Genomic DNA, 12,464 nt, shown 5'->3' with positions numbered 1-12,464 from the left:
TAAACCCTAAATCCTCAACAATAAACCCTAGACCATAAACACTAAAGCCCAAACACTAAAGCCAAAACCTTAAACCTTAAAGCCTAAACCCTAAACCCTAAAACCTAAACTCCAAACCCTAAACCCTAATGCTTAAACCCTAATCTATAAACCCTAAAAACTAAACCATAAACCCTCAACCATAAACCCTAAATCCTAAACTCTACACGTTAAACCCTAAACCCCAAACCCTAAAGCCCAAACACTAAATCGTAAACCTTAAAGCCTAAACCCTAAAGCCTAAAGCCTAAACCCCAAACCCTAAAGTCTAAACCCTAAACACCAAAGCCTAAACCCTAAAACATAAACACTAAAGCCTAAACCCTAAACCCTAAATCATAAACGACAAATCCTAAAGCCCACACACTAAACCCTAAACCATAAACCACAAACCCTAAAACCCACACACTAAACACTAAACCCTAAACCCTAAACCATAAAGCCTAAACCTAAAACCCTAAAGCCTAAACCATAAATCCTAAACCCTAATTCCTAAACCATAAACACTAAAGCTTAAACCCTAAACTATAAACCCTAAACCATAAACTGTAAACCCTAAATCCTAAACCCTACACCCTAAACCCTAAATAGCAAACACTAAAGCCTAAACCGTGAACCCTAAACCGTTAACCATAAACCATGAACCCTCAACACTAAACTATATACCCTAAACCATAAACCACAAAGCCTAAAGCCTAAACCTTAAACCATAAACCCTCAACCCCAAACCATAAACCCTAAACCTTAAACCCTACACCCTAAACCATAAACCACAAACATAAACCCTCAACACCAACCCATAAACCCTAAACCCTGTACACTAAACCACAAACGATAAACCCTAAACCATAAAACCTTAACCCCAAATCATAAACCATGACCCCTAAACCCTACACCCTAAACCATAAACCATAAACACTAAAGCCTAAACCCTAAACTATAAATCCTAAAGACTAAATCGTAAATCCTCAACCCCAAACCATAAACCCTAAACACTAAACCCTACAACCTAAACCCTAAACCCTAAACCCTAAACCCTAAATCATAAACCCTCAACCCCAAACCATAAACCTTAAACGCTAAACACTACATGCTAAATGATAAACCACAAACCCTAAAGCCTAAACCCTAAACTATAAACCCTAAACCATAAACCATAAACCTTAAAAACTAAACCATATACCCTAAACACTAAACCACAAACTCTAAACCCTAAATCCTAAACCCTCAATCCCAAACCATAAACCCTAAATACTAAACCATACACCTTAAACCCTAAACCACAAACCCTAAAGCTTAAACCCTAAACCATAAACCCTCAACCTTAAACAATAAACCCTAAATAAAAAATCCTAAATCTTAAACCTTAAACCCTAAATCCTCAACCCTAAACACTAAACCCTAAATCATAGACCCTAAAGCACAAACACAAAACCTTAAATCCTAATGCCTAAACCCTAAACCCTAAACCATAAACCCCGAACCCTAAAGCCTAAAGGAAAAACCTTAAACAATAAACCCTAAACCCTAAACTATAAACACTCAACATGACACGATAAAGCCTAAACCCTAAACACTACACCCTAAACACTAAACCACATATCCTAAATCCTAAACCCTAAACCATAAACCATTAACCATAAACCCTAAACCCTAATCCCTAAACCACAACCCCCAAACCCTAAGCCATAAACCCTAAGGCATAAACCCCAAACCCTAAATCTTAAAACCTAAATCCTAAAGCCTAAAGCCTAAACCCTAAAGCCAACACACTAAATCACAAACTTTAAACCCTAAACCATAATCCCTCTACACTAAAGGCTAAACTCTAAACCATATACTCCAAACCATAAAACCTAAAGCCAAAACCATAAACCCTACACCCTAAACCCTAAACCCTAAAGCCTAAACACTAAAGCCTAAACCCTAAAGCCTAAACCTTAAACCACAAACACTAGAGCCTAAGTACTAAACTCTAAAACCTAAACCCTAAACTATAAAACATTAACCCTAAACCCTAAATCGTAACATACAAACCCTAAAGCCTCAACCCCAAACCATAAAACCTAAACCCTACAGCCTTAACCATAAACCACAAACCATAAAGCCTAAACCCTAAACTATAAAGCCTAAACCCTAAACCAAAACCCTCAACCCTAAACCATAAACAATTAACCCTAAACCACAAACCCTAAAGCCTAAACCGTAAACCATAAACCCTCAACCCCAAACTATAAAGCCTAAACCCCAAACTATAAACCCTCAACCCCAAACCATTAACCTTAAACCCTAAACCCTACACCATAAACTATAAACCACAAACCATAAAGCCTGAACCCTAAACAATAAACCAAAAACCCTAAAGCATAAACCCTCAACCCCAACCTATAAATCCTAAAACTTACACCCTAAACCACAAACCATAAACCCTAAACCATATTCCCTCAACCCCAAACTATAAAATCTTAACCCTAAACCCTACACATTAAACCATAAACCACAAACACTAAAGCCTAAACCCTAAACTATAAATCCTAAAGCCTAAACCATAAACCCTACACCCTAAACCCTAAACCATAAACCCTAAACCCTGATCCCTAAACCATAAACCCTCAAACCCAAACCATAAACCCTAAACCCTAAACCCTACACGGTAAACCATACACCACAAACACTAAAGCCAAAACTCTAAACCATAAACCATCAACCCCAAACCATAAACCCTAAATAAAAAACCCTAATCCTTAAACCCTAAACCCTAGATCCTCAACACTAAACACTAAACCCTAAACCACAAACCCTAAAGCCCAAACACTAAATCCTAAACCCTAAACCCTAAACCCTAATGCCTAAACTCTAAACCAAAAACCCCAAACCCTAAACCCTAAACCCTAAAGCCTAAATCCTAACCACGAACACTAAAGCCTAAATCCTAAACAATAAACCTAAACCCTCAACCTCAAACCATAAACCCTGAACCCTAAACATTACACCCTAAACCCTTAACCATAAACCCTAAACCCTACACCCTAAACCTTAAACCACAACCTGATGTACAAAAACTTGTCTCTCAACAAGTTTCCCTTTGGCAATTATACTGAATTATCGTCAAGTAAAAACTCACAATAGAGTGAGGTCGAATCCTACAGGGATTGATTGGTTGAGGAACTTTAATTAGAGGAGCGTTCTAGTCAAGCTAAGCCAAATTGAGTGAGAATTGCAGAAAATTAAAGGCGGGAAAGATAAATGACATGGAATATAAATTTGTAGAATCTTAAATGGGGAATTGGGGAGATGAGCATGAAAGTAAATAACAGAAAGTAAAGAGAACGGGTAAGATCAGAGATGGGGAATTCATTGGGCTTAGGAGATGTTGCATTCTCCAGATAAGGTTCATCTTCATCTCTTCCTCAATCAATGCATTCATTGATCTCCTTGGCAATCTTAGGTGATTGGATCCCAATTTCTTGGCAACCCAATCTCTCTAAGCTTGAACAATTTCCAAATTCCTTGATTTAATTGCTCATAAGAAGAGACGAAGTTTGGTCACTGATTATACCACACACCTTCATAGATCAAAGTATTGGTAGGATTACATGTCACGATATCCATCCAACCCCCAACATAATCCAATGTGAGAAAGCAATTCTAGCATGATCTCCTCATTCCTCTTCCAAGGCTCCGAGGAGATCCAATTATGGAGAGTTTCTTTTCCAAGATAACTAACTAATTGGTTGAAGACCGAAAGCTTTCTAGCAAAATCAAGAGAAAAGAAAGAGGAAGAAGAATGAAAACTATAGTTGATCCATCAAATTACAACAAAGCTCCCTAACCCAATGAAAGGGGTTTAGTTGTTCATAGCACTGGGAATGGAATGCGTAAAAGAAAATTGCATTGTAAGGTAACTAGAAATTGCAGAGAAAGTAAATATACAAAGTGTAGCTCCCAATAATGCGAAGCTTCCTTCTAGTTCAAAACTACTTCTATATATACTACTCTTCTGATCTTCTAGTTACCTTTCTAAGTCTTAGATATGGGCCTTTGATCTTTAGTTGAAGTAGTTACAGTCTTCAATGGGCTCAGCTTTGCTTGCAAAAAATGAGTGAGTCAGATATGGCATGCAGTTAGTCAGCACGTTAGTGGTGTTAACATTAAGTGTAGATTCTGGTTCGAAGACGTTAGTGATACTAAATTTTGTCACTAACGTCCCAACCCAAATGAGCCACGTTAACTTCAATGTTAGTGGCACTAATGTGACCACTAACGTAGCCTTTTTGTCCTTCGCTAGCGTTATTGGCACTAACTTTGCCAATAACGATGCTCCTTGTCCCTTTCTCCCACGTTAATGGTCCATGTTAGGGATCCATCATTTGTAGTTGGAGCTCTCTCTGCGTGATAAACCTCATTTGTACGGTTTATCATGTATTGATTTTAAGGGATTTTATGACCTTTTATCCATATTTATTCAATGAAATAGCATAGTTTTGTGATTGTCTCCTTATTTGTGCTTATATGTGAAAACATGCTTTTAGACCTTTAATTTGATGGTTTTTATTCACCTCTGATTCCACTAGATGCCTTGATATGTTTGTTAGTGATTTCAGATTGAAAAGGCTAGGAATGGATCAAAGGAGTGAAGAGGAAAGCATGCAAAGTGGAGAAATCATGAAAAGTCAAAGAAGTTGAACTCGCCCATGGACGCGCGCGCGCACCTGGCGCTTGCGCGCGCCTTGCGAATTACCCCATGGATGCGTACGCGTGCTATGCGCGTATGAGTCGATGTTGGTTTATGATTTTTTAATAAAAACATGGCCAGCGAATTTAAAAGGGTTGTAGGGCCCAATCCCAACCAACTTTGGCACCAAAAATGCTATTTAAAGCCAAGGATTAAAGAGCAAAGGGGGATTCCATTCATTTTTACACATTAGGATTAGTTTAGAAGTAGTTTCTAGAGAGAGAAGCTCTCTCTTCTCTCTAGGATTAGGATTAGGATTAGGTTTAGTTCTTAGATCTAGGTTTTAATCTTTGCTTTCTTCTACTTCTATCTCTCGATTCTTTGTTACTACATTCATCTTCTTCTATTCTTTTGTTGTAATTTCCTTTATGTTGTTCTTATATTTTGTTGTAGATCTAGTATTATTCCGTCTACTTTCTTCCAATTCAATAAAAGGTAATTCATAACAAATGTGTTTCTTTTAATTGTTGTTAGATTTCATTCTTGTTGTCAATTTACTATGCTTTTCTTTTGTGCCTTCCAAATTTTTGATGAAATGCTTGGTTTGGTTTTAGTGTAGCTTTTGTTCCTTTTGGCTTTGGAAGAGTAATTAGTGACTATTAAGTTATCTAATTCCTTTGTTGATTGATAATTAGAAGTTGCTAATTGATTTGAATGCCTCTGGTGCGCGAAATTGTGAACTATACTTTTTCACAACTCTCATAATTCCCGGTAATGGCTCCAAGAACTTGGTGGCTCAATACCATGGCATTACACAACTTCGCACAACTAACCAGCAAGTGCACTGGGTCGTCCAAGTAATAAACCTTACGCGAGTAAGGGTCGATCCCACGGAGATTGTTAGTATTGAAGCAAGCTATGGTCATCTTGTAAATCTTAGTCAGACAAACTCAAATGTATATGGTGATGAACGAAAATAACATAAAAGATAAAGATAGTGATACTTATGTAATTCATTGGTAGGAACTTCAGATAAGCGCATGAAGATGCCTTCCCTTCCGTCTCTCTGCTTTCCTACAGTCTTCATCCAATTCTTCTTACTCCTTTCCATGGCAAGCTCGTGTAGGGTTTCACTGTTGTCAGCAGCTACCTCCCATCCTCGCAGTGAAAGCTAATGCACACACTCTGTCACAGTGCTGCCAATCACCGGTGTGGTTCCCTCCCCTACTGGAATAGAATCCAGTGATTCTTTTGCGTCTGTCACTAACGCCCAGTAAGTTACAGGTTTGAAGCACGTAACAGTCATTCAGTCATTGAATCCTACTCAGAATACCACAGACAAGGTTAGACCTTCCGGATTCTCTTGAATGCCGCCATCAGTTCTTGCCTATACCACGAAGACTCTGATCTCACGGAATGGTTGGCTCGTTTGTCAGGCGAGCACTCGGTTGTCAGGCGATCAACCATGCATCGTGCAATCAGGAATCCAAGAGATATTCACTAGAGCCTCGAATGCTAGTAGAACAAGAGTGGTTGTCAGTCACTTTGTTCATGAGTGAGAATGGTGATGGGCGTCAATCATCACCTTCATCAAGTTGAAGAACAAGTGATATCTTGGATAAAGAACAAGCGGAATTGAATGGAAGAACAATAGTAATTGCATTAATACTCGAGGTACAGCAGAGCTCCACACCTTAATCTATGGTGTGTAGAAGCTCCACCGTTGAAAATACATAAGCATAAGGTCTAGGCATGGCCGAATGGCCAGCCTCCCAATGATCTAAGATCTAAAGTGATCAAAAGATATAAAGATCCAAAGACTTCTAATACAATAGTCAAAGGTCCTACTTATAGAAAACTAGTAACCTAAGGTGTACAGAAATGAGTAAATGACATAAAAATCCACTTCCGGGCCCACTTGGTGTGTGCTTGGGCTGAGCAATGAAGCAAATTTCGTGCAGAGACTCCTCTTGGAGTTAAACGCCAGCTTTAGTGCCAGTTTGGGCGTTTAACTCCCATTTGGGTGCCAGTTCCAGCGTTTAACGCTGGGATTTCCTGAGGTGACTTTGAACGCCGGTTTTGGCCATCAAATCTTGGGCAAAGTATGGACTATCATATATTGCTGGAAAGCCCAGGATGTCTACTTTCCAAAGCCGTTGAGAGCGCGCCAATTGGGCTTCTGTAGCTCCAGAAAATCCACTTCGAGTGCAGGGAGGTCAGAATCCAACAGCATCTGCAGTCCTTTTTGGTCTCAGAATCAGATTTTTGCTCAGGTCCCTCAATTTCAGCCAGAAAATACCTGAAATCACAGAGAAACACACAAACTCATAGTAAAGTCCAGAAAAGTGAATTTTAACTAAAAACTAATAAAAATATACCAAAAACTAACTATATCATATCAAAAACATACTAAAAACAATGCCAAAAAGTATACAAATTATCCGCTCATCACAACACCAAACTTAAATTGTTGCTTGTCCCCAAGCAACTGAAAATCAAATAAGATAAAAAGAAGAGAATATGCAATGAATTCCAAAAACATCTATGAAGATCAGTATTAATTAGATGAGCGGGGCTTTTAACTTTTTGCCTCTGAACAGTTTTGGCATCTCACTCTCTCCTTTGAAATTCAGAATGATTGGCTTCTTTAGGAACTCAGAATCCAGACAGTGTTAATGATTCTCCTAGTAAAGTATGATGATTCTTGAACATATCTACTTATTGAGTCTTGGCTGTGGCCCAAAGCACTCTGTCTTCCAGTATTACCACCGGATACATACATGCCACAGACACATAATTGGGTGAACCTTTTCAGATTGTGACTCAGCTTTGCTAAAGTCCCCAATTAGAGGTGTCCAGGGTTCTTAAGCACACTCTTATTTGCCTTGGATCACAACTCTTATTTCTCTATTTCTTTTCGTTTTCTTTCTCTTTTTTTTCTCTTTTTTTTTTTCGATTTTTCTCCTTTTTTTTTTGAATAGCTTTTTCTTGCTTCAAGAATCATTTTTATGATTTTTCAGATCCTCAGTAACATGTCTCCTTTTTCATCATTCTTTCAAGAGCCAATATTCATGAACCACAAATTCAAGATACACATGCACTGTTTAAGCATACATTCAGAGAACAAAATTATTGCCACCACATCAAAATAATTAAACTGTTATAAAATTCAAAATTCATGCACTTCTTTTTCTTTTTCAATTAAGCACATTTTTATTCAAGAAAGGTGATGGATTCATAGGACATTCATAACTTTAAGGCATAGACACTAAGACACTAATGATCACAAGACACAAACATGGATAAACATAAGCATAAAATTTGAAAAACAGAAGAATAAATAACAAGGAAATCAAGGAACGGGTCCACCTTAGTGATGGCGGCTCTTCCTTGCTCTTGAAGATCCTATGGAGTGCTTGAGCTATGACCTCATGAACCTCTATTTCTTCTCCAATCATGATGCTATGGATCATGATAGCCCGATCTATGGTAACTTCGGACCGGTTGCTAGTGGGAATGATTGAGCGTTGTATCAACTCTAACCATCCTCTAGCCACGGGCTTGAGGTCATGCCTTCTCAATTGGACCGGCTTTCCCCTTGAATCTTGCTTCCATTGTGCGCCCTCTTCACATATGACTGTGAGGACTTGGTCCAACCTTTGATCAAAGTTGACCCTTCTAGTGTAAGGATGTTCATCTCCTTGCATCATAGGCAAGTTGAACGCTACCCTCACACTCTCCGGACTAAAATCCAAGTATTTCCCCCGAACCATAGTGAGATAATTCTTTGGGTTCGGGTTCACACTTTGGTCATGGTTCTTGGTGATCCATGCATTGGCATAGAATTCTTGAACCATCAAGATTCCGACTTGTTGAATGGGGTTGGTAAGAACTTCCCAACCTCTTCTTCGGATCTCATGTCGGATCTCCGGATATTCACCCTTTTTGAGTGAAAAGGGGACCTCGGGGATCACTTTCTTCAAGGCCACAACTTCATAGAAGTGGTCTTGATGCACCCTTGAGAGGAATCTATCCATCTCCCATGACTCGGAGGTGGAAGCCTTTGCCTTCCCTTTCCTCTTTCTAGAGGTTTCTCCGGCCTTGGATGCCATAATGGTTATGGAAAAACGAAAAAGCAACGCTTTTACCACACCAAACTTAAAATGTTTGCTCGTCCTCGAGCAAAAGAAGAAAGAGGAGAGTAAAAGAAGAAGAAATGAGGAAGAGGGAGATGGTGGTGTGTTCGGCCAAAGAGGGGGAGAAGAGGTGTTTAGGTTGTGTGAAAATGAAGGGTTGAAGAAGGGTATATATAGGAGAGAGGGGGTAAAGGGTTCGGCCATTATGGGTGGGTTTGGGAGGGAAAGTGGTTTGAATTTGAAGGGTGAGGTTGGTGGGGATTTATGAAGGATGGATGTGAGTGGTGAAGAGATAGATGGGATTTGATAGGTGAAGGGTTTTTGGGGAAGAGGTGTTGAAGTGATTGGTGAATGGGGGAAGAAGAGAGAGAGTGATGGTAGGGTCCTGTGGGGTCCACAGATCCTGTAGTGTCAAGGAAAAGGCATCCCTGCACCAAATGGCATCAAAATCCACGTTTTGAGCCATTTCTGGCGTTAAACGCCGGGCTGGTGCCCATTCCTGGCGTTTAACGCCAGGTTCTTGCCCTTTACTGGCGTTTAACGCCAGTCTGGTGCCCCTTTCTGGCGTTAAACGCCCAGATGGGTGCCAGACTGGGCGTTAAACGCCCAACTGCTAGGCTTACTGGCGTTTAAACGCCAGCAGCATCTTCCTCCAGGGTGTGCTGTTTTTCTTCCTGTTTTTCATTCTGTTTTTGCTTTTTCAATTAATTTTGTGACTTCTCATGATCATCAACCTACAAAAGAGATAAAATAACAAAAGAAAATAATTAACTATAAAACATTGGGTTGCCTCCCAACAAGCGCTTCTTTAGTGTCATTAGCTTGACAGAGGACTCTCATGGAGCCTCAGAAATGCTCAGAACCGTGTTGGAACCTCCCAACACCAAACTTAGAGTTTGAATGTGGGGGTTCAACACCAAACTTAGAGTTTGGTTGTGGCCTCCCAACACCAAACTTAGAGTTTGACTGTGGGGGCTCAGTTTGGCTCTGTTTTGAGAGAAGCTCTTCATGCTTCTTCTCCATGAAGACAGAGGGATATCCTTGGGCCTTAAACACCAAGGATTCTTCATTCACTTGAATGATCAACTCTCCTCTATCAACATCAATCACAGCCTTTGCTGTGGCTAGGAAGGGTCTGCCAAGGATGATGGATTCATCCATGCACTTCCCAGTCTTTAGGACTATGAAATCAGTAGGGATGTAATGGTCTTCAATCTTCACCAAAACATCCTCTACAAGTCCATAAGCTTGTTTTCTTGAGTTGTCTGCCATCTCTAGTGAGATTCTTGCAGCTTGTACCTCAAAGATCCCTAGCTTCTCCATTACAGAGAGGGGCATGAGGTTTACACTTGACCCTAAGTCACACAAGGCCTTTTTGAAGATCATGGTGCCTATGGTACAAGGTATGGAAAACTTCCCAGGATCCTGCCTCTTTTGAGGCAGTTTCTGTTTAGACAAGTCATCCAGTTCTTTGGTGAGCAAAGGGGGTTCATCCTCCCAAGTCTCATTTCCAAATAACTTGTCATTTAGCTTCATGATTGCTCTAAGGTATTTGGCAACTTGCTCCTCAGTGACATACTCATCCTCTTCAGAGGAAGAATACTCATCAGAGCTCATGAATGGCAGAAGTAAGTCCAATGGGATCTCAATGGTCTCAGTTTGAGCCTCAGATTCCCAAGGTTCCTTATTGGGGAACTCAGTGGAGGTCAGTGGACGTCCATTGAGGTCTTCCTCAGTGGCGTTCACTGCCTCTTCTTCCTCCCAGAATTCGGCCATATTGAGGGCCTTGCATTCTCCTTTTGGATTTTCTTCAGTATTGCTTGGGAGAGTGCTTGGAGGAAGTTCAGTAATTTTCTTGCTCAGCTGACCCACTTGTCCTTCCAAATTCCTAATGGAGGACCTAGTTTCAGTCATGAAACTTTGAGTGGTTTTGATTAGATCAGAGACCATGGTTGCTAAGTCAGAGGTACTCTGCTTAGAACTCTCTGTCTGTTGCTGAGAAGATGATGGGAAAGGCTTGCTGTTGCTAAACCTGTTCCTCCCACCATTATTGTTATTGAAACCTTGTTGAGGTCTCTGTTGATCCTTCCATGAAAGATTTGGATGATTCCTCCATGAAGGATTGTAGGTGTTTCCATAGGGTTCTCCCATGTAATTCACCTCTTCTATTGAAGGGTTCTCAGGATCATAAGCTTCTTCCTCAGATGAAGCTTCCTTAGTACTGCTTGGTGCATTTTGCATCCCAGACAGACTTTGAGAAATCATATTGACTTGTTGAGTCAATATTTTGTTCTGAGCCAAAATGGCATTCAGAGTGTCAATCTCAAGAACTCCTTTCTTCTGACTAGTCCCATTGTTCACAGGATTTCTTTCAGAAGTGTACATGAATTGGTTATTTGCAACCATTTCAATCAGTTCTTGAGCTTCAGTAGGCGTCTTCTTCAGATGAAGAGATCCTCCAGAAGAGCTATCCAAAGACATCTTGGACAGTTCAGACAGACCATCATAGAAAATACCTATGATGCTCCATTCAGAAAGCATATCAGTGGGACACTTTCTGATCAATTGTTTGTATCTTTCCCAAGCTTCATAGAGGGATTCTCCTTCCTTCTGTCTGAAGGTTTGGACTTCCACTCTAAGCTTACTCAATTTTTGAGGTGGAAAGAACTTTGCCAAGAAGGCATTGACTAGCTTTTCCCAAGAGTCCAGGCTTTCTTTAGGTTGAGAGTCCAACCATGTTCTAGCTCTGTCTCTTACAGCAAAAGGGAATAGCATCAGTCTGTAGACCTCAGGGTCAACCCCATTAGTCTTGACTGTATCACAGATTTGCAAGAACTCAGCTAAAAACTGATGAGGATCTTCCATTGGAAGTCCATGGAACTTGCAATTCTGTTGCATTAGAGAAACTAATTGAGGCTTAAGCTCAAAGTTGTTTGCTCCAATGCCAGGGATAGAGATGCTTCTCCCATAGAAGTCGGGAGTAGGTGCAGTAAAGTCACCCAGCACCTTCCTTGCATTGTTGGTATTGTTGTTGTTTTCGGCTGCCATGTGTTCTTCTTCCTTGAAGAATTCGGTCAGGTGCTCTAAAGAGAGTTGTGCTTTGGCTTCTCTTAGCTTTCTCTTCATGGTCCTTTCAGGTTCAGGATCAGCCTCAACAAGAATGCCTTTGTCCTTGCTCCTGCTCATAAGATAGAGAAGGAAACAAGAAAATATGGAATCCTCTATGTCACAGTATAGAGATTCCTTTAGGTGTCAGAGGAAAAGAAGAGTAGAAGACAGAAGTGGAAAATTCGAACTTAACAAAGAAGATAGAATTCGAATTTTTCCTTAAGGGATAGTGTTAGTCCATAAATTGAAGGATGTGAGAAGGAGGGAAGTAATTTTCGAAAATTAAGTGGAAAATTTAAAAAATATTTTTGAAAAACATTACTTAATTTTCGAAAATGAAAAGGGAAAAGAAATCAAATGATTTTCGAAAAAGATTTTAGAAATCAGAAACATTTGATTGAAAACTATTTTGAAAAAGATGTGGTTAAGAAGATATGATTGGTTTTAAAAAGATGTGATTGAGAAGATATGATTTGAAAACAATTTTTAAAAGATATGATTTGAAA

The 12,464-nt window shown here is 39.8% G+C and overlaps 1 non-coding gene across 1 annotated transcript; it reads left to right on the top strand.

The window, feature by feature from the left end:
• The first annotated feature begins 11,385 nt into the window (after nucleotides 1-11,385).
• Nucleotides 11,386-11,493, top strand: LOC112718956 (small nucleolar RNA R71). Its single transcript, XR_003161281.1, has one exon. It is a non-coding gene; the product is annotated as a small nucleolar RNA R71 (small nucleolar RNA).
• The last annotated feature ends 971 nt before the right edge of the window (nucleotides 11,494-12,464 follow it).

The sequence above is a fragment of the Arachis hypogaea genome, chromosome 10 (assembly GCF_003086295.3).
Source record: "Arachis hypogaea cultivar Tifrunner chromosome 10, arahy.Tifrunner.gnm2.J5K5, whole genome shotgun sequence".
Classification (NCBI taxonomy): Eukaryota; Viridiplantae; Streptophyta; class Magnoliopsida; order Fabales; family Fabaceae; genus Arachis; species Arachis hypogaea.
Note: the sequence above shows the minus strand (reverse complement) of the source record. Positions and strands in the feature narration are given on the sequence as shown.